This window comes from Corvus cornix, chromosome 11, assembly GCF_000738735.6.
Source record: "Corvus cornix cornix isolate S_Up_H32 chromosome 11, ASM73873v5, whole genome shotgun sequence".
In the NCBI taxonomy this organism is placed as follows: Eukaryota; Metazoa; Chordata; class Aves; order Passeriformes; family Corvidae; genus Corvus; species Corvus cornix.
The window spans coordinates 12,074,175-12,095,371 of NC_046341.1; the positions used below are offsets into that span (position 1 = coordinate 12,074,175).

The window sequence follows — 21,197 nt, forward strand, 5'->3', positions numbered from 1 at the left end:
GTACTGCTGATGTAAAAGTGAAGGCTATAACTCTCTATTGAATTAGTCACTTGAGCTTCTTTTTCTCTCTCCTCTTGCAAAGGTTATGCTGTCACCTGGCTTTGAAACAAAACATATATCCTGGTGTTACCTTTTGGGCAGCTCTGGCACCCTCTCCTCTGCCATGGCCTTGTGGCTGGGCAGAGCCCAGTCTGGCTGGAGCAGATGGGATCTGAGGACACCTCTGGTACTGTGCCAGAGGTACCCAGACATTCCCTTTGCCATGTGCCTGCCCTGAGGTGTGCCAGCCATCAGGGTGTGGGTGTGAGGATCCCCTCCTCTGCACGTCTCTCCTCACAGCCCTACACAGAGAAACTCTCTCAGGTCCCTGTTAGCAACACAACTGTTCACTGGAGAACGCTTCTTAGTTCTTGGATTCGCACCCTTTTTTCTCTGTGAGTGCATATATGTACACAAAAGAATAACTACCCTTAAAAATATGATTTATGCCATGAAGACTTTCCAGTGTGTGAATTATGGTGCATTAAATTCAAGACAATAGTGTTGACATAACCCCGTTTCATTACTTGCCTAAGTGAGAGGTTATTCTGTCAGGTTGCTTGGATCTCATAAGCTGTGTTGGCTGTTTCTAAGCCTCCACTGGGTACGAGGTCATTTTGTTAAGATAAGCATTCCCATTAAGGTCACTGGCATGCTTCCTGTGCATTGGCAGCTGGGATGGATGTGTGAGCTCCTGGCAAATAAGAGCCTTATAGGTATGAATTATTTTTATAAAGCTTGTTTGTTTCTCAAGTTCTTATATTTCTGGTCACTCTTCTTCAGCAACAATTCTAGGGACTTAAAATTATATGCTGCCCTTCCTTTTAATAATTATTTAGATTAATGATTTTGCATCTGTGAGAATATTCCAGGTCCAAGATAGTGAAATGCAAATACAGTTAAAAAACACCTGGGTTTTGTGTTTGGAAATGTATCTCTCAAATTCTGAAATTACATCTTCTGATTCATTTTTTTTCTTAGGTATTAAATTAAGTGAATTTATTTCCTCCACTAGTAGCCTGCCTAATACATGAGTTAGGAATAATGGTGTGTAGTGATGTATACTTTGATGAGAACATCCCCCCTCAGTGCTTGAGATCTTAATGGTGATTACCAGATAGATAAACAGAGGTACATTCAAATTCTCTGCCTCAGTTTTCCATGTGTTTAAGTAATGGCCATAACTTCCTACCAAGGGAAGTATAGTGACTTGTGCAAAGGACCAAGTGTGCAGTAAAATACAAACTAGGACATTGTCACTGAAGTCAGACATAACTGAGAACCTGAGCCAAAATACATATCTGTATAGGATGCTTTGTATCCCTTGAGTGGAGCAGCTGCTTACACCTGATCTACAGAGGGCCCTTCTAAGTGAAGTCTTTCTATGCTTTGGAGTGTATGGGTAGAAGCAATGTTAAACATGGGAAAGATAATTACATTAATGTTTTGGAAATCAGGGTGAAGTCAAGAAAAAGGGAGGTTTTAGGGTGCTGTCTTACAAACCAGTTTGTTTTCCTTTTCACTTTTCTGTAAAATACAACACTGTAGTCAAGTAGTATGTTTGTAAAGTGTATTACGAAAGTGTGATCACAAAACAAGGCTCTTTGAGATGGCAGAGAAGGGAGGGAAAGAATAGTGTCTCTTGTGTGACTACATTACAATAGGGCAGTCAATGACATTGTAATTCCTAGGAATCTTTTCTCCAAATGATGCAAAAAACTGGTTGTCTAGAAAGAAATCAACAACTTGTCTGTTTCTTAACAGAGTGGCTATGTTGCCTTCCTTCCTTTTAGTTAGCGCTGCTTAATCTTGTCTTTCAGTGTGTGTAGGATGTGTGAGCCTGGTTGGGATTCATGGAGAAGAGCAGAGCTGGGCTTTTGCAAAAGCAGATGGGGTGGTGCTGAACGTTGCTCTCTGAGGGACATAGCAGGGCTAAAATGCAAAGAGCATGTGAATTACATGGTATGTAATTTTAAAATACAAATTTCATGCTCCAGTCAGTGCAGTGATCATAGTTGTGCCACAGAAGCCACTTTGTCTCATTGTAGAAACTGATTCATTAGCTCAGGTTGTTGAAGGTCATTTATTGCAAGTCTGCTATAAAATGGCAGCTGTAGTTTCTGGGGTTTGTTTTTACTCATATCTGTTTTTACATCCCAGTATCCTTAGGTTTCTATTTTAGCTGTTTTCCCCTTTGGCTGAGGTGGAGTTGCCTTCCTGTGTGTCCAGTTTTCTGAAATACTTGTAGCTACATTTCTTGTACAGGGAGAGTCATGCAGAAGGAGCGGGGGCTGTCCTGTAATAACTCCACGAACCACTGGATGGTGTTTGAGGCAGTCTGAGCTCCTGGGTGAAGTCTCTCTGCCCCAAAGTCAATGAATAGCATGTTGTGCAACTGAGCTGAAGCAGGCCATTTTAGTCATCCAACATGAAACTTTCTGTTCTTCGTGTTTATTTAAGACTGTTGAATTTAGAAGTGTTTAGAAATAATAAATATGCTCAAATGCGATTGTTCCAGGATGATAAATGGAAGATTTCCCATATTGATGTTAATTCAACTTTACCCTTATTGCCTGGAGCAATCTTTAATTCCATTCTTGTTTTAATTAAAATGGGTGGGTTACTCTGGACTGGATTTGCCTTGTTTTCTCCCACTGAGGAATACTTCACACTGTTGGTGGCCACTGAAATTTAAGTAGGGCCAGATTTACTGAGTTGTTGCACAGCACCACAGGGCCAGATTTTGTTGCTCCTTCCTGTATGTGATAGCATTCTATGCTTATTTTAAGCTAAGGGTGTTCTAGGATTGGAAAAGTAAATTTAAATACTAATTCTGACGTTAAAAACCTTCAGATGACTGCCTGGATCCATGTTTAGTACCCCAGCCCCCTTCTCTACATGAAACACAATATATCAGTTGTCTAAACGACTTTGTCTAAAGGACTGAGTTGTGTACTCCTCCAAGATTCATCCTTTAGAATTAATTTTAACTGAGTAAAAGATATGCCCTGGGTGTCAGCGGTGTCTGTGCATCAATGTGTTGCCAACTTATCGTAGAACAAGTCTGGTACTATGTTCTATGTCTCTCTTCTAACTGCTGATTGAAAATTTTGAATGATAAAGTTTAAATTGCTGTTACCTCCTAATTATTTCTTGAATGCTCTTTTGGCCTCATTTTCATTTGTATTACACTCAATCTTCAGATTGATTTGTTCTGGGGGGGTTGTTTTGAGGGGGGGATTGTGGTAGTAGGTTTTGGGGGTGGAGGTGGTATTCTGTTGTTTCTGCTTTGTTTCACCAACAAAACTGAAGTTAGAGGACCCGTGCTTTTAGCTGTGCTGTTTAGTTGACCAATGTCTTTGGGGCAATGCACAGCCAGCAAAAGAAAGCTTCCAGAATAATAGCACCAGGTCAGTTGCTGCCAACCTGAATAACATCAAGGGCATGCACTTGTTTTCCTCTCTTGTCCTACTGCACTATTGAACAAACTAGGGAAAAAAGTATCAGGAATTTTATTTGGCTCAGCATGCTAGAAGTTATTTATGTGAGCATGCAAAGGATTGGAAATGTTTGTGATGTCTCTTCCTCTCTAGCTCAAATAAAATTTTTTTCATCTTTAAAGATAAAAGAGGTGGAAATCTACACTCAGCAACCAATGCTAAAGGAGTGAAGTTTGAAAGACTAATTATGAAATCTGATTCTATATAAGCTTTGATGAGCATGCTTTGACTTGGAATTGCAGTTTCACTAGGCTTGATAAAATCGACAGAGAATTCAGTTGGAAACAGACCTGTTGACTCTCCTGGGCGTTGTATCTCATCCAGAAAATGTATCTCAAAACAATTATAAAAGTAGTGATTTACTACACAAAGTCACCTTGAATCCTGAGCTGTTCCAAGTGCTTTCAACTTACATTATTTTCCAACTGTGTCACTCTCCCTAACTACCTGTGTCACAAAGCATTATGCCAAAGACATCAGCTGTAATTCGTTTTCTTAAATATCTGACTTTAAAATCTGTGTCAGGCAATTTGTATCATCTGTCAAACAACTGTCAGAAAGGGCCAAGAGGGAAACACCTGAGAAAAGCATAGTACTGAAAGATCTGTGTGTGCAAGTGCTGTGTCCTGTGTGAACAGCTACCTGAGGAGATCCTGGAAAACCCAGTAACACTGGCAAGGCTTTCTGTATCAGTGTAGATTGGAAATGCAGTCTTGGATCAGATTCTGTGGCTGTTGACCAGTCTCTGGTGGCCTTGGACAGTTGACTGCTTCTTGCAAGAGCTTTATGGCTGGCCTTAAAATGGCTTGTAACACTTTCCGTCAGGAGCTGGAGTCTTAGCCTGGCATCTTGGCCAAATTGAAATTAAACTTTGTCTATCAGAAATTCTTCTAGGGTTTCATTTAATTATTCTTTGTGAACCAGTGCTCTGACTCTCTAAATAGAAGACTTAAACTGGCTTTCCTTTAGTTGTGTGTAGTTCTTTACTGAGTTGTAGAATGAGGCACATTTTTTTCCAAACAGGTTACACTTATTTTTTTCCAGTCTACAATAGTTTTCCATAGACTGTAATGATTATTTTTCTTTGCCTCCTGCCCTGAATTTTTGCGTGTCTTTTCTTCACGCTTGAACAGTAACCACGTTTCATTCAAGTATTGTATGTGTTTCACTGATACCAGTCTTCTGTCCCTAGACATAAATCTGATTGTATGATAAAATCTGTAGTGGCACAGAGAGGTGGAGGCTCTCCAGGATAATGGTTTCAGTTTGGAAAGCATAGGAGTTTAAATCTTTATGTAAAATATTTAGTTAGCTGTTTGTTTAAAAGATAGTCTATGCTTTTACTGTAATGATTTTCTGGAATGTGCAATTGTGCCTCATAATAAAGTCAGTCCTTATCGGTGTTGTTAATAGTTGCTAAAATGAGTGTGGCCATATTCAGTAGTGTAGGAAATCATCTTTCAAGTATTTGTTTTAAAAATGATGGGCTAGTGTCATGGCATGAAAAGCTGTGGAGGCATTAATTGTCTCTTCTGTTACTTTGCTAAACTAATCCATATAAAAAGAGCAGATTAAATTGTCTGACCCTCATATATTTAATGATTGCAGCTATTTGACTAAGAAACATTTCTCAGGAAGCTGCTTGTCACAAGCTATCAATATTCTTTTCATCCCCCTTTAGTTATTGGTGTACTTTGTTACTCTCCAAGATGGCCTGTCTCAAGTGGTTCTTCAGCTTGCTCTGCAAGAAAATGAGATGCTAAATTGTTGCACAAACAATTTGATTATAGTGTTTAATTCCTGCCCTATGGATTTCCAAGATCAGCGATCCTTTTTTTTCTTTGCTTCTTCTTCTTATTACCCTTCTAAATGATCTTCCTGTGGCCAGAATTATTTAATTCCTTTTTGTTAAATGACATTTTGACCTCAGCTTTTTCTCTACTGTTGACATCAGCTGGAAAATTGGGTTTCATGTAATACCTGGATGTTGAGAACAAGACGGTGACTTTGTAAAGGTGTCTTTCATGTGGTGGCTGTTGGCTGTCTTAGGCTCATGTTCAATTTTTCAGCAATCCAGATCCTACCACATCACTCTGACTTACCAATTTTGAGTGCACACAACAGCTCTGATTTGATTTAAGCTGTTGCAAGTGAGGAGGTTTGCAGGAGAGTTTCCACTCCCAGGGAGGCTTTGTTGCAGTCTGATGCTGCTGTCAGTGCACTCAGCATCCTGCCCACAGGACCTTGTCATTTCAGAACTATTTTAAAACTATTTCTTAAAAATGTTTTGTCAAAGAAATAAATCAGAGGGAGTTACTTGCTGTAACAATCAACAGTGCTGTGTTAAAGATGCCATAGCTGAACGCTGTGAAATACTGTCAGCTTTGCAGAGTGGTAGAAGCCCAGGCCATTGAGTAAGACTTGTTGATAACAGTGAAGTAACTACATAGTGCTTTGAAAATGAGAATTCTGCCCTCTTTTTCTGGGAGTAAATTAGGTCAGAGTGTTCCCAGAATTTACATTTCAATTAAAAATCACAATAATAACACATTGTGCTTATAGTGAATGACTCCTTCTCAGGGAAAGGTGATATCTCCTGTTACTTTGTTAAAGAAAAGACCCTTCATTCCATCAATGGCAAGAACTCTTCTTCCTTGTTTGTCCTCTTCAGTTAATTTAAACCTGTGTGAGAGTAATACACTGTAATCAGACCTCAGGCCTTCACTGTCTGGATTAGATATGTTTGAGTTTGTATATTTTGGTCTCTAGAGGTCTTTTGTAATATAAAGAAAACAAAACTTTTCTTTGTTTTCTTTAAAAGTTACACACACCTGAAAAATTGAACCTCTTTCCTTAAAAGGAATTATTCTTTTGGTGTGGGGAGAAATTGTTCTAAAATACACTATACAGAGCAGCTCATGTTGACAGTCTCCTTTTTTTCACCAAGGTTTTCAAATTCTTAATTATAAAGCTATTATTTATGGACCACCAAAGCCTCTTTTTCACATCAATTGCAAAAGAGGAATAATGTTGACTACAAATTTTATTCGTTTGATTTCTCTTCTTGTGCACTTTATTTGCAGAATAGCCACATTCACTATATAGTATTTGTTTCTGAGTGCAATAAATGTTTTTAACAAACTTTTCAAAATTGTCACTGAGTATAGGCATTCAAATAGTAGCTATCCACCACTGTGGGGAGTCTGTGAGACTGAAGATTAATTTATAGAAATGTAATTTTGTTAAGTTGCCTGTTGTCTATGAGAATTGTGGTGAATTGCAATCAATGCTTTCTTTCTGAACAAAAGAGATTCCATTGGAATTGTGTGTGTGCATGCGTAAAAACTGTTCTGGAGACTTCGGGTAGGCACCTAAGAACTAAACCAAAATAGTCTGTTTTCACCACTTTAAGGAATGCTGAGTAATTTTGTGGCCTCACCTTGAGCAAACAAAATAGGCATTAATCATCTGACCTCTGAAACTTGTCTCAGCCTGAAAAATCTCAAGCTGTACACCTGATTTCCACTTCCTCCCCCGCCTTCCCCCATGCAAAATAAAATCAACATTATGGAAAACTTTTGGAACTCATTTGGAAGTTAGTACCTCTTTGGAAAACAGTTCCTTTTTTCCTACACCTAAGTAATATTCCGTAGAAGAAGAAGAGCTTCACAGCATGTGTGTCTTCCACATGTTAACACTCCTTTGCACAGCTTTGGTGGCAATCAGCTGGTAAGCTGAGTCTCTGTTGCTTCAAGATCTTCTTGACTGGATGTCATTGCTCTGTCTGAAAGTCATCACTAACCAGGAGTGCTTCTTTTTGGGATGACATAATGGTGAGCTCATCCATGGTGTCAGCCTCACTTACAAGACACCTTTGATCCACTTCTGTGGTACCCTGCTTCCAGTGGTTTTAGTCTTGACTTATGATCTTCTTGTTTTACTGAAGAAATTTGGATTGTTGTTGAATCATATGGTTTTTGATGCAAATAAAATGAAACATTTGTGGGATGTGCATTTTGAATACTCTTAAGATACTTGCTAAGTGCAAGATCAAAAAATAATGCATCCTTGACTATCTCTCTTTGATTATTCTTGGCATTTTTTGGGCATGCTTTCTGTTCTCTCTAATATGAATCCCTCCATTGCTGCTGTTTTTGCCTACAGTGTATTTTGTCCTTTCCTTATTGGTGTTGTCCAAAATTTTGCAAGTATGAGCATGCATAAAGTGATAAAAATATACACAGCTTTGATGTGAGGCATTCTACTACCCAACCTCTAGTCTTCTAAATTCATGTCTCATCACTGTTCCACGACTCCTCGAGGTCAATTTATAATCTTCCTTCCTTTTAAAAATTTTTAGTAGGTTCTCTGAATCCTCTTTGTGTGAAGAGTTATGATGTACACATCTTTCCAAAACTAGAAAGCAGCTCTCTCTTTGCAAAACTCTTTTAAACAGTTTATTGTTACATGCTTCTCTCTTCCTGCAGGAACTGCCTTGCAGTAGGTGTAAAACCTGAATGCACATTTCTCTGAATGTCTTTTGTCCCCCTTGAAGACCTTCACTTTGATTATCCTCAGTCTTTGAACTCCTAGCATCTGAAACTTATGGACATTATGAAACCTATCACGAGGATCTGTTAAAGTGAATGAATGTTCCAGGGGGAAATGCACACCTGAGAGAAAATCCTTGAGCTCAGTGGAGGAACACTGCTTGGAATATCTGCCTGGAATACTGAGCTGTTAGTTCACATAGGTGAGCAGTTGTAAAAAGCAACAATTTAACAAAAAAAGTAGCTGGAGTCGGCACACAAAGTGGTAGGGGAGCAGGTGAGGTCCTGTGCGGATTGCCCGATGTTTTCTCATTAGCGCTTGTGAGAGGGAGGCAGAATGGAGGCTATGTGCACACAGAATGCTAAATGATCTCTGAATAGTGCCTGATGCAATTAAAGCAGGTTTTCCTGTCCTCCTTCTGTACATTTAACTCTTCCTGTGGATGTTCACTGTGGAACTCACTGCACACACCTGTGTGTCACCTGCAGATCCAGTGATTCCAAGGAGATACCAAATTCTGGACAGTCTTATTCTCACATCTTGCCTACCTTTAGGTGAGACACAAATGGTTCTGTTGCATTGCCAGCGATAGGAACAAGGTCTTGGTGGGGCAGCATGTTTGACTAACGTGCCAGGATCTGGTTTTGCCCATTTGCTTCTGGCTGACTGATATGCTCCTTCAAGCCAGGAAAAGCTGCTAAGCCTGTGGTACTTTGGAGAGAAAGGTTGTGATTTCAGCTGAGGAACAACTTTTAATGCAAAGGTAGTTACACATTTGTCAAGAAACAACAAAATGCTTGCATTTGTAAGCAAAGAAATATACATGAAGTGTAAATGTTTGATCTACTGAGAGTCACATGGGTAATATGCTTCATATTTTTTGCATTATCAACGTAGTGATCAAAATATAGTGATCTTTTTGTAGATGTATGAGATATTTAAAAATACATGAATTCTGATTTTTAAGTTTTTTTGCTATGTAATGAGGATTATTTGTAAATCTGTATCTCAGAGATAAGTTACTTGAAAAAGTAGAAAGTTGGTAGAGCCTGCTGTGTGAGTGCTTTCTGAAACAGACACAATATCAGCTGGTATCTGTCCTTATTAGATTAAATCAGCCAGACTTTGAGGTAACAGGGAGTTAGAGAATTTTAATTTTAATGTTTACTGATCAGCATAATAAATAATGCTAAATCATGTTTATTACCTAGTCTTAACTTACTAAAACTCAGTGTTCATTATAATGTTGTCTTACAGAGTTCAGTACTTTTGAGCAAGAGAACACAGGGAATTCCTCCAGTCGGTATCTTGCAAGGAGTAGCTCAAAAAGTATTTCATGCTTCCTCTGATTTAAAGAATAAAATCAGCTCTTTCTCCTGGCAGTCAGGGACAAAGTCTTTTTAACACATGCTTACATGCAACACAGAAAGCACAGTCAGTGCTGGAACGTTTTCTATGTCCTGTGATGGGTAGACCTAAAAAAGAGTCTAAACATCTGGAGGGTTGAAATAAATGGTGCCTTCCAACCCCCACCATTCTGTGATAAAAAAAATCTGTATTTGTCTTTGCATAGAAAAGGTATTTCAGTTTTAAGTGCACATCTGAACCATTAGATCAGGAAAAAAACCCAAGCAACAAAAATGTCAAAATACAAAAAAAAGTAATTAAGAAAATCTATCTGAAGTAGTGAATGAATTTGAGCACCAATGATATATTTAGTTCAGGTGCAGTCCTAGAGAAAGTTTGGGGTAGAGTTCTCTTGCAACCTTGCTTTGTTCCTACTCTTTCTTGTCCCTTACTATATATTTTCCAAGCTTCTACTCTGTAGGGCTTTTCTGTTGCAGAAGAACGACAATGCACACAATTCTGTCCATCTCTCTGTCCCACTACTCTCACTTACGGAAAACTCTGGGGCAGCCCTCTGTGACTTGATTATAGATTCTGTTCCTTGGACAGTTTGTTGCAGTGTGGAAATACATGGTGATACTGATGTTTGAAAGTATCACGGTCAACACAACTCTTAAAGAAGCAGCACAGGTTCTTGAGAGAGGCTCAAACATGGGATGACCAGAGAGCAGCTGGTAGGTTTTTGTCTCCCTCTGTCCCTGGTTCTGCTGGAACTTCTGCAACACCATCTTGTCTGAAACAGCCAGCTGGCTGTAGTCTTAATTTCTTTCCATCTTTAGCACAGCTCTGGGTAAAATCTTGGTTTTATTTAGGCCAAGACTTCACTTGATTTATTTGTCTGCATCCATTGACATCCTTTTTGTCCCTCTCTCTCTCTTTTTTTTTTTTTTAGTTACACCAGACTTACTTTTCATCTTCTGTTTTTCTAAGTTCCTGTTGCTGAATCATACTTCTGATTCACTGCATTTATTTTCTTTTAGGTACTTTTCAATTTGTGATTTAAAATGTCTATAAAAAACAAACATCTCATACATTACTTTGCAAGTTTCCTGAGCATCTTTTGAAATATAGCAAATTTTTTCTTTCACCTTTTGTAAGAATTAGGAAGAAAGATCTACTCTGAATATGTCAATGTATAATTGCTTATGCATGTTGGGCAGACAGTGGGATAACACAGATTCAGTGTTGAAAGCCATTGGAATTGGTAGCTCGAGTCAGTTGTATGCACATGCAGTATCTGTGTGCACATGTGTTTGTGCGTGTGTGCACATCTGATTGATGGTCACACGCAGTAAGAGGGCTCTCCAGCACCCATTAATACCCCTCAGGAGCAGGCTCATGCAAAACAAAACATAGCTGAGGCCTTTACAGGGCCTGCGTGGATCACAGTGGGGACACATCTGTCTTCTTACTTTTAAAAAATATAATAAATGCTTCTCTGAAGTACTGCTCCCTCACTGTCTGTGTAATTTAGTCTGGCTCCACGTTTCAGACTTATTTCTGATGGTCCACATGACAAAAGAGTGGTAGTGCCACACCAGAAGGTGACAGCCATTGTGATTTATAACACAACTGGTTCCTAAGCGATAGACTGTGAGAACAGACACTGTAAGGATGGTTGTGGGTGCACAGGAGAGAAGGGTTATGTCACTGTTTTATGCAAGGTAGACTGTAGGTCTACAAACCAAACACGCAGAGGAGAAGTGAATCCAAGGAGGAGAATACTCTAGGGAGTGGATTCTTTTTGTATTGGAAATCTGGAATAGTGGTACAAGCTGAAAACTGTTGGGAGAATTCAGAGAAATGTTTCTGGTTCTGAGCCAGAGCTGCTGGGAGAGCTGTGACTCCACACCTGTAGGAGGCTGCACATGCAAATGCACAAGGGGAGACATACACAGCTCTGGGCCTTTCTAGAGAAAGGGAATTTCCTAAATATTCTTTTAAAACCTTTTCATATTAATAGGATACAAACAGAGGCAGAAAAGAATACAACAAAGTATACCAAGAACTGAGTGACTGGAACTTAGAGGAAATTATGCAGCTTGCTCTCTAAGGTGATACAGTATGGTGTGTTTTGAGCTGAAAAGATCATCTCTTATGAATCTTGGGGCCTCTCATGCAAATTTGAGATCCTTCAGAGGTCAGATTGCTCATGTTAAACTAAACCAAGAGCTTGATTTGCTAGACCACTACATAAAAAATTATGATCGTGTTTCTGGTTGTGATCATGTACAAAATCCTAATCACAACTTTGTATATTTAAAGGCGGTGAAGAGTTTGCATGAAAATATTGGAATGCTTATCTTGAGCCCCAAACTATCTGAAGTGTTCCTGCTATCTTGAAGTCATCTGCTTATAAAAATTAATTTAATTTTGCCATAGATGTAACTGTCAGATTTACAGTGGCCATGGATTTTCTGGTCAGATAATTTTTTTTTTTTTTTAAACTATGAGGCAATTCACAAACTCCTCAACTATACAGTATTTCCTAAAACACTTTTCTGTTGTTTTATGTGCAATAGAATTGTAATCACCTGTATTTAAATCTAATGGATTTGAAATAACCTACAGGCTTCCAGTTTAATGAGAGCTAGATTAATGAAAAAAAGACCTTTTACCTCAGATTGCATGACAACATTTTCAAATTACATTCCTGAAACAGAGAATTCACTTATTCCGAGTAATTGGATGCTGACTAGGGTTAATATGTACAATGTCCTTAAATGAAAATGTTCTATTGTAAGTGGGACTGTATGATACCTGAGGCATTCTCAATAGATTTGGTTGGGCTCTGAGTTAATTATACTGCTTGCTATTTTTTGAATGAATTCAAGCATGAATTCTACACAGTAAAGATTGGGATAATTATATTCAATTCTGCTTGGTGCCCTGCTGAATGAATTGATCTTTTAGATAAAACTAGTCTCCTGAGAAGGAAACCTGAAGAAAGCCTGAACAAAGCAACCAGATACAGCTGGGGGCTGGGGAAAAGATTTAATTTTTTTCCTTTTTTTTTTTTTTTTCAAATACTAAAGGAGTAGAAGAATCAGAAAGACTGATTTTTAGTCAATGAAGAAGTATTCCTGAGTTGGCAGTGATTTTGTATATGCAGTACATAAAGTTATAATTTAAAGGCATTGATTTTTCTAAGCTGTTTTCTCATCAGTGATATGACTGAAAAGAAGCAGCAGTGGGGCACCAGAAAAGTTCAGTGTACACAGGTGTTCCACACTTCAGCAAGGTGCCACAATCACAAGCTGTGGCTGTAGACATGGTGCCAATAATGCTGTCAGCACAACTGCCTCTCCCTCTGCTCTTGCAGTGCTGAAAGAGGGTGGACAGGAGAGTGCTTTCCAAGGAACACTTTAAAAGAGGGAAAGCACCCCCAAGGACCAGAAGAGCACTTGCTCTGAGTGCAAACCTGCAGAGTGTCCTTTGAGGGCAGAGTGCTGTGTTAATGTCTCACCTGTTGCATTCCCATGTGTTACAGAAACATCCAAAATTAACATGCAATATTTTCCTTCTTATTATTTTTTTTCATTTTTCCATTTTCCAAAACTGGTTGTACTTGTAATAAAGTGACTGTGATATTAAATACAGAAAAGGTGATCTTTTTACTTAGCTTTTTCCTTTTTTCCCATTGTGATAAGTCCTAGATAAGTCTTTAACATATGATGTTTGAATTGATTCTAAGTGATGGAGACAGTTTTTTGAATTTTTTTACAGTCCACTGATCTTTTTTCTCTGAGGGTATCTGCAACCAGCATGAAGTACTTCTGTAACTGCTCTGTATTTCAGAAATTACTTCCACCGTATAGTTGAAGATTAATCGAAGTTTTTTGTGAAGGCATAGTTCTCTGTGTAACACCAAAAATATATTTGCTCGTTTGTCACCTAAGCAAACATAATCCAGCAGTTTAGTCTCACAAAACTTCACTCTTACGAGTAATTCTTCCCCTGCAGCATAGTTCCCTGTTGGTGTGATGTCAGTAGGAAAGCAGAATTTAGCCCATAACGTTAGTTGGATTTATGGTAAGGGCAACTGTTTGTAACAACTTTTTTGATGGAGTTCCAGTCTCTTAAGCACGTACATTATCTGTTACTGGTATATCATTTATGTAGAGCATACAGTTGTCACTCACTTCATTTAATTAGATTATGGATGCTAAATTATCTACTAACATAAAATGTGCTTTTATACTGCAGATTGTAAAGGTTTTAAGAAGTTTAATATGCTACTTTTAAATTGGTGAGCAGTACCCTAAAGGATTCATATGGGGGGTTGTTTGTTTGTTTGTTTGTTTGTTTTTTACTGCAGTAAAATGTGAACATACCACAGTGTTACTAAAGATGGTTAGTTGCAAATGGGATTTGGGTCAGTGAAGTTGGCTAGGATTTATTTTGCAGAAAACAAATCTAGGAGGTATAAAATGGTGAATATAGTAATCAAAAGCTTGTATTTTGGCAGTGAGATCACTGAGTTGAGAACTGAGTGTCTTCTGGTCTTTACACTCCAGTTAGCTACAGTCATTTAGGTAAACAAACAATGTATTTATTGCATACGGTTCCACGTTTGTTCTGACTGTTAATGTAGAGTAGCCTATTTTCTGCTCTGTTTTCCAATCCATTAAATGAATAATCTATGTATAGGGTCTGCCACACCTTACTGCATAAATTCTTTGCTTTATTTATGTGTGCATTTAGTTGTACAGCTGGTAAGTCATTTGTTCAAAAGAGGTAAATGGTTGGTTTTGATCCTTAGGCTGTGAAACAAGGATTCACAAAATGGTTATGGTCCTAATAAATTGACTGAAATACTGGGAACAACTTAAAGGATTTGATGTGAGCATATCAATTAATGCTAAGTTCTTGTTTTTTCTGCACTCTTGATTGTATTTTACTGTTGACAGCTCAAGATCTTTAGAAAGGTTTAGTTATAAGACTTCCTAGCAACACCTTTTCTACTGATGTTGGCTTCTGCTCTTGTTAAAAGTGCAAGGCTACACAAGCAAATCCAGTCCTTGCCAATGACTCCTAAAAACATTGTCTGAATAGCCCATATTCTTGATGTTCTCCCAGGTTTACCAAGAGTTCACCTTAAACACTTCAGCTGTAGAATCTGCACGTGCTTATGCTGTTTACAGGAGTAACTCGGTAGAGTGCTGTAAGTCAGGCCTTCTGATTATCTGTCACACATGAAATACCTGGTAGATGATTTCTACCAGGTGTAAGGCTAGATTATGAGACCTTGGTTCATACAAATGAGATCAGCAACACTGGTTAATTATTACCTGTTGAAACCAGAGCTGCAGTTCTGGGTGCAGTCAGCACGTGAGGTTCAGGCACTCTAAATGCTGCCTCTTTCACAGTAATCATTCCCTCACCTCTCCTTGAATCAATGAGAGTTGAGGGGTTTTCCCTCACTGAATTGGGTTCCTGTTTCTACAGGACTGCTTAAGCCAGACTCTTGTGAGCAATGCAGACTCACAGTGATGGCTGGTAGGGGCCAAAGGACTGGTTTTCAAAGCAGTTGGAAGCTTTTACAAGAAGGGGGTTCCCAGGGGAGTGTGCAGCAAAGCTGTGTTCTGTTGCAGTTGTGGAAGGAGACAGGATTTCTTTCTCCTCACCACCGTTGAGCTAGCCAGCTTTACTCCTGCAGAATTTTTCACTTGTTTCTGGTAAAAAATTCCCATTTTCTATGCCCTATCTTGTTTTCTGCCTGCTGTTGTACTATGATCTATCTTATCATGTTTTGTGTATTCTCTACCTAAATAATTTATTCCAAATGGTGTCTAAACAATATCTGGCAGAATATGTGCGTACAGATAATCTGTGCATCTTTTCATGTACAAATCTGGTACTAGGGAATCCTACTCTAAAAATAGATGCTATTTTATAAAAATTCACAGTGATCATTGAAGACTGCACAGGACTTAAGCTGCATGGGGGATGGGGCAATCCAAGTAGTGCGTACTCCTGAAAATTCAAAAGATGCCTTATTTTGATCCTTCTTTTGTGTTGCCTGAAGGTCAACTAGAATCCCTGGAGTTGTGGACAATCCTACATCTTCCCCTGTGAAGAAAGTACAACTAACACAGAGGAATGCATGTTGTTATGGAATAGAACAGAGGGGATTGGAAAGTACCTGGGAAATGCTGTTAGATGCTACTGTGTTACTGTGGGAATGCTGGCTTTGCCTCTCTTTTAGCCCATAATTGTCAGCTGTCAGGCTTTCAGCACACAAGGTGAATTTGAACCCACACGTGCTGTTTGTACTGCCATCATTGACAGTATTGTGCCCTAAATAGGGTAAAAAGTTACCAAGAGACATAACTAAGTTGAAAAGGGAAAAAAATCAGAAGTGTGTGCTGTTAACCTATTAGAATTTCTCCAAGCAGAATTCCAAGTAAATGTCTAAAAGGTTTTAAAAAACAAAACAACAACCCAGAAGGACATTTAATGGGTACAGTCAGCATGAAGATTCTGTCCTGCAAACCCAAAGGCTCTTCCCAGCTGATGTAGGTAAAGTCGCTTTGACCAGGTTACAGTACAATTTCTCTCATCTCCATCATCAGATCAGTTTATTTGTTGCATCCCTGTGTATGATTGCTTTAACCTGTCAGGAAAATAATGGATTGTTGTGTGTATCACCAAGAGGAGGTAATTACAGTATTGTGAAGATCACCAGCCCTACATCAAACAAATAGGTGTGACATAAGGAAGGAGCTCTTTTCACACAGGAGAGTCAGAACATGCAAAAGAAGGAGCAACATAAATGAAAACAGCTGAAAGAACAAAATAACATTATCTCCAATAAAGCATAGACTGCTCTAGTATAATAGCAGGTCCTCATTAAAGGTCTTGTATTTCATGTGTACACTGTAGGTGATGCTGTGATTTTGGTTATGTAATGCACAAAGTGTAGTGCTGGTGCAACAAACTCAATCTAGAGATAAAATGCAGAATCTTTACGTCCTCTGTAGCCTCCGAATTTCTGACTCAGATGACAGACAGGCACATTTAAGAGTAGTAGCTGTTCCATATTAAGGGAGTTGCTCTTCTCTTTCCTAGAATGTGAAAACAGATTCTTTGTGTGAGCCAGAGCTAGTGGGATGCTCATCAGCTGGCACAGAACTGAGCAGGTATGGCAAGTAGAAAAGACAGCAGCAAACAGCCAGGCTGACGTGGGGAAATTTGTTCTGCTATCTGTGATAGCTGGGTGGACTCTTTACCATGACCTATATGCTCCATACATCTCTCATGATGTTAGTCTGGTGTCAGTAATGAGTGTCTCATTCTGCTGTTATATACAGAATCGTAGGTACCATGCAGTGAAATACAATATCATCAGCTGGCAGGATGCTGGCCTGGCAGACCAGGGGTGCCCATTGGTTTACATATTCTGCAGATTTATAAAACAGTGCATTCCCTTTCTTTCCTGAGGTTACACCAAGGGGATCCAATGGCACAGAGACTGTAAGGATAACACATAACAAGGACACTTACCTTGCATGACACAGGGCATATTCTCATGTTAGAACAGGTTGCTGTGTGCTAGAATCCTTCTGGATGAAGAAAAGGACTGATGAGCTTGTTTGGGCTGAGAAGATATCCAGCCTCTTGGCTTTCCGACAAAGGTGAGTTGGCAAGCAGCAGCCACTAACTGCTTTTTGTAGGGTGAGGTTAGGGCTGAGAAAGGGTGAGATCAGTAGAAAACCTCATGAGATCCACCTTGAAGTGTTTCTTGATTCTAGTGCCCTTTTGAAGGTTTTTTGTGAGAAGGCAGACTGAGGCATTTATTCTCTCAGAGTACAGACCTTTTGTGCCAAAAGAATTTTCAATAAAAATTAAAATAGGAATTGAAAGAGAAGAGAGATCCACTTACAAAAGAGTTGGGGACACATCATGTTTATACTGAGAAAATGCATTCTATCCTTTTCATTGTTTTGAAATGTAAAGAACACAAATGGCTATTAAAGATTTTGAAACAATGAAAAAGTTTAACTAAGCATTTGAGAGCACTGTGTGACGAGCAGCGAAACTGTTTCACTACCAAATAAAGTGCAGTCTGGAAATGCCACTTTATGCTGGTGTGTACATAGATGTGTGCATGAACTTATCAGACATTTGTGTGAAAAGTTCATGCACTTTGTGTTCTTAATTCATGGAGAAAGATAATTTTACATTTGAATCAGTTGTCGCTTTATTTGAACGGAATCCATAAAAAGTTTCCTAAACCAAAATCAGATGAAATCTGCACATTAAAATTAAAGTGTTCTTTGGACCTTACAAGGTTATAGACTGCTGACTGCAGGGATTGCAGCTGACATTCAATAACATTTGAAGCTTGGAAACAAGCTTTTTAATTTTTTTTTTTTCTATTTATCCCTTAGAAGCTGCTTGCTTTTCAGCTGTTAATGCATTTCCAACAGAAATTTTGTAAATTATATTGGGCAACATTCTCAGTGAGAATAGATTGTGTAAGTAACAGTAATGGCTTCCTCCTGCTGCCTCTGGCAGTATGGATATTTGCCACCCACTCTTATTTAAATTTCTTGGGCCAAGGAGCGCTTCAAGGTTCAAAACATTTGTTACTCAGGGACTAAATTTAATGGATAATAATTTAGGAAACAGAATTGATGAGAAGGGTTTTTAAAACAATTGGCTGTTGTATATCACAGGCTTTAGTTTCTAACAAGAAAGGTCTTGTGTAAACTAACTTCTTCATATAGGACATTTTTAGCACTATGTTCTTTATCCTAATCTCTATTAAATTTTTTTTTTCTTTCACTAAAATCTGAAAAATATAAGATTCTTTACTTCTTAGACAAAGAAATGACCTGCCATGGCATATATTATAATTTCCAATTTTGAGGTTTTAGTGAGTGTTCCTTTCTCATTACCTTTTTGACAATACCTTGAGCTGGGCTGAGCTGAGGACAGGAATCCATATGTAAGAAACTCTGCATTCCTGGCATTTTCACCAAGAGCAGCCTAGTGTACAAGAGGGTGTGGTTTAGGCCTTGCCACAAAAGAAAGTATTTGCAAGATGCTATTTGGTCTGTACTTAACTAGGGAAAAGGTTTGGGACATGAGCTGAGAAAACTCAGAATTATTTAACCACCAACATGGAAATAAAAGGGAAATGAAAGCTTTGTTTCAGTGAGAGTAACAGGGAGTTCTTGGAATTTACTCTGTTTTTACCAGTGCTAACTCTGTTATCTGAGGGATAAAAGTGAATTCTTTCATCTCTTAGTTCACTTAATGCAAATTTTGGGTATTTGCTGCCATGGACATGTTTCCTGTTTGTAGGCTTTTCTTAAATGTGGCTCTGTAAAATATAAGAATTTAGAAAGCTTTCACTTTGGTTTCCTTTGTCTTCTAGAAGACAGTGAGAATGTCACAGGAGGTACTGTGTTAAAAAATTATTTTGGATCAATTGCGTGTTGATTTTTACAAATTTAAAGGTGAAGTCTGTTTTAATTAATACTGATTAATGCTCCAAGATACTGATTAATACTCACTGAGTTTAAAATAAATGAGGAGAGTTCAGCAATTGCTAGACTTACTGTTGTTAAACAGCACAAATCCCTACCGTTGTTTTGCTTCAGTTCTTTTGTGGCTGTTAGAGGATGTTATGAGATCTTTGTTTCCCAAGTTAGAAAACTTTATAAATTATTTCTGTTAGACTGATAGCTCCAGATAACAGCAGTTATACTCAAAAAACCCATACATGTAAATTGGCCCCAGATCTGGTTTTTTGACTGGGAAGCCCTGTGAGAAGAGCTGGAGAAGTTGGTTTAGACACAGGGAACAGTTTTCCCCAAGTTCCACAACAAGCACTGTGCTGGGATATCTGAAAACAGAGCTATGAACTGGAACAAAAATGTGTTTAGTTTTTATAACTTGCCCTTGAAAAACAGTCTTATCTATCTCTGCTCTTTATTATAATAGTAAAGCCGTGCTACATATTTCCATGCATGTTTAACATCTGAATATTTCAGAGATTTGCATGCAATCATCAAGAGTAGAACTCATCTTAATTCTTTGACTGATTTGGTGGGGAATCAAATCACAAAACTGGAGTCCAAAGCTTTTGTACCACCGTAGTGTTTATATCTATATATATATACACACACATGTATATATAAAAATACATACATGCACACAGACACAGAGTCTCTGTTTTGCTTTTATGCTGCCTCACCTGTGCTAGTCTGACTGCCATGTGTGTGTGTTTCTAAAGTAAAACTGAGGTGTTTCAAAAGTGAGGTTGCAATATGTTTGCAAAAATAGACCAGTAAGTGTGAAATACATTTAAGCTACAGTCATGTGAAAGCTGTAAAGCAGGTGTGGTATACTGTTAATTTAAGATAGTAAGTTTTTCATGTTTTCTTGGAGAAAATGATTCAGGTTTTATTATTCTTTGTCTCAGTAGTAGTGATAGATTATGCCTAGCAACATTCCCCTCCCCGCTTTTTTGTAAAAGTTTTTGGATAACAAGGCACCGCAGTTGAAGTTGTTTTCTTCCTTTTCTCCATTCCAAATGCTTGTATTATCACTTTTGAAGCAGCTACACATCCAAGAAGCTGTTTTGTTTTGTGTTTCTGAATTCTGAGGGTACCCTGCTTGGAGATACTGCTTTTGGGTAATTGTGTGACTTAAAGTAGAGATGTGAATATGTCCCAAGAAAACATGAAGCATCCCATGCATTCTTGCTCAAAACTTGTCCATGTAGCTATTACTCATGTTTCCAGCCTTTGTAGGCTTTCAAGAGGTTTTTCACACTCCATTAGGCAATTCTGGAAAAGAATTAGATTTTTTTCTTGAAGTTATGCCTTTGGTTTTGGTCTTATTACAACATGAATGAAGTTCAAGGAAGTTGGGTATTGTTTATAGTTACAAGGCAGGGAGGATTAAGTAATGACATTCTTATTAAACTTTTGATAAATTAAATGCAATAACAAATTTTCTTTTGTTCTCACCTATGGGACACAATTGTAAGGTATTAACTTGTCATATAGATTTATACACCTTAATAATTTTAAGCAAAAATTTTCAACAATTAAAATATTACCTTGATGAAATTAAATATCAGTACTTTATGCCCTTCTTTGCCCATGCTTGGAACAACTTCAAAAAAAATCTTACGGTGGCAGATATCTTGACAAAGGTATTTGGAAAAAGAATTATTGTGTGCTGTTGCCATGCTTTGTCTGTATGCATAAAGGATGTGACCTGAGAGAAATGGATCTGTGGGACAAAACCAAACGGTTGGCACTGATGTTATCCTTGTAACTTGGGATTATTTCATCCTGTGTCTCCTTGATTGCTTGGAATGAATACCCAGTAGTGGCTGGAGCCTGTTGGGTGCATTCCTGGAGCATGTCTGTGTTTTATCCCATTTTTCATTTCTAAGCCTGTCCTGTGATTGCTTCAAAAGTGGTAAATGGGGGTGATTCACACTCTTGAGCCAAGTTAAGGCTTCTTATGTAGGAGGTTATACAAGGTGATTAATATGATCCTCTTGATCTTTATTACTTGAATTTTATTTAGTTTTTATGACTGTTACATAGAAAGTTTTCTGTTTTCTTATCATGACAGTGGGGTAAGTCCCACCTAGAATAGTATAAGAGTAGTTGTTCTTTAACACAATGCTAACTTTGCTTAATACAAAATTTCTCATTTTTTTACTTCCAA

General features: G+C 38.3%; 1 long non-coding RNA gene across 4 annotated transcripts in view; it reads left to right on the plus strand.

Moving 5' to 3' along the window:
* The window catches only part of LOC104687459, a 194,186-nt gene that overhangs the window by 14,016 nt on the left and 158,973 nt on the right, over positions 1–21,197 (plus strand). The window lies entirely within an intron of this gene.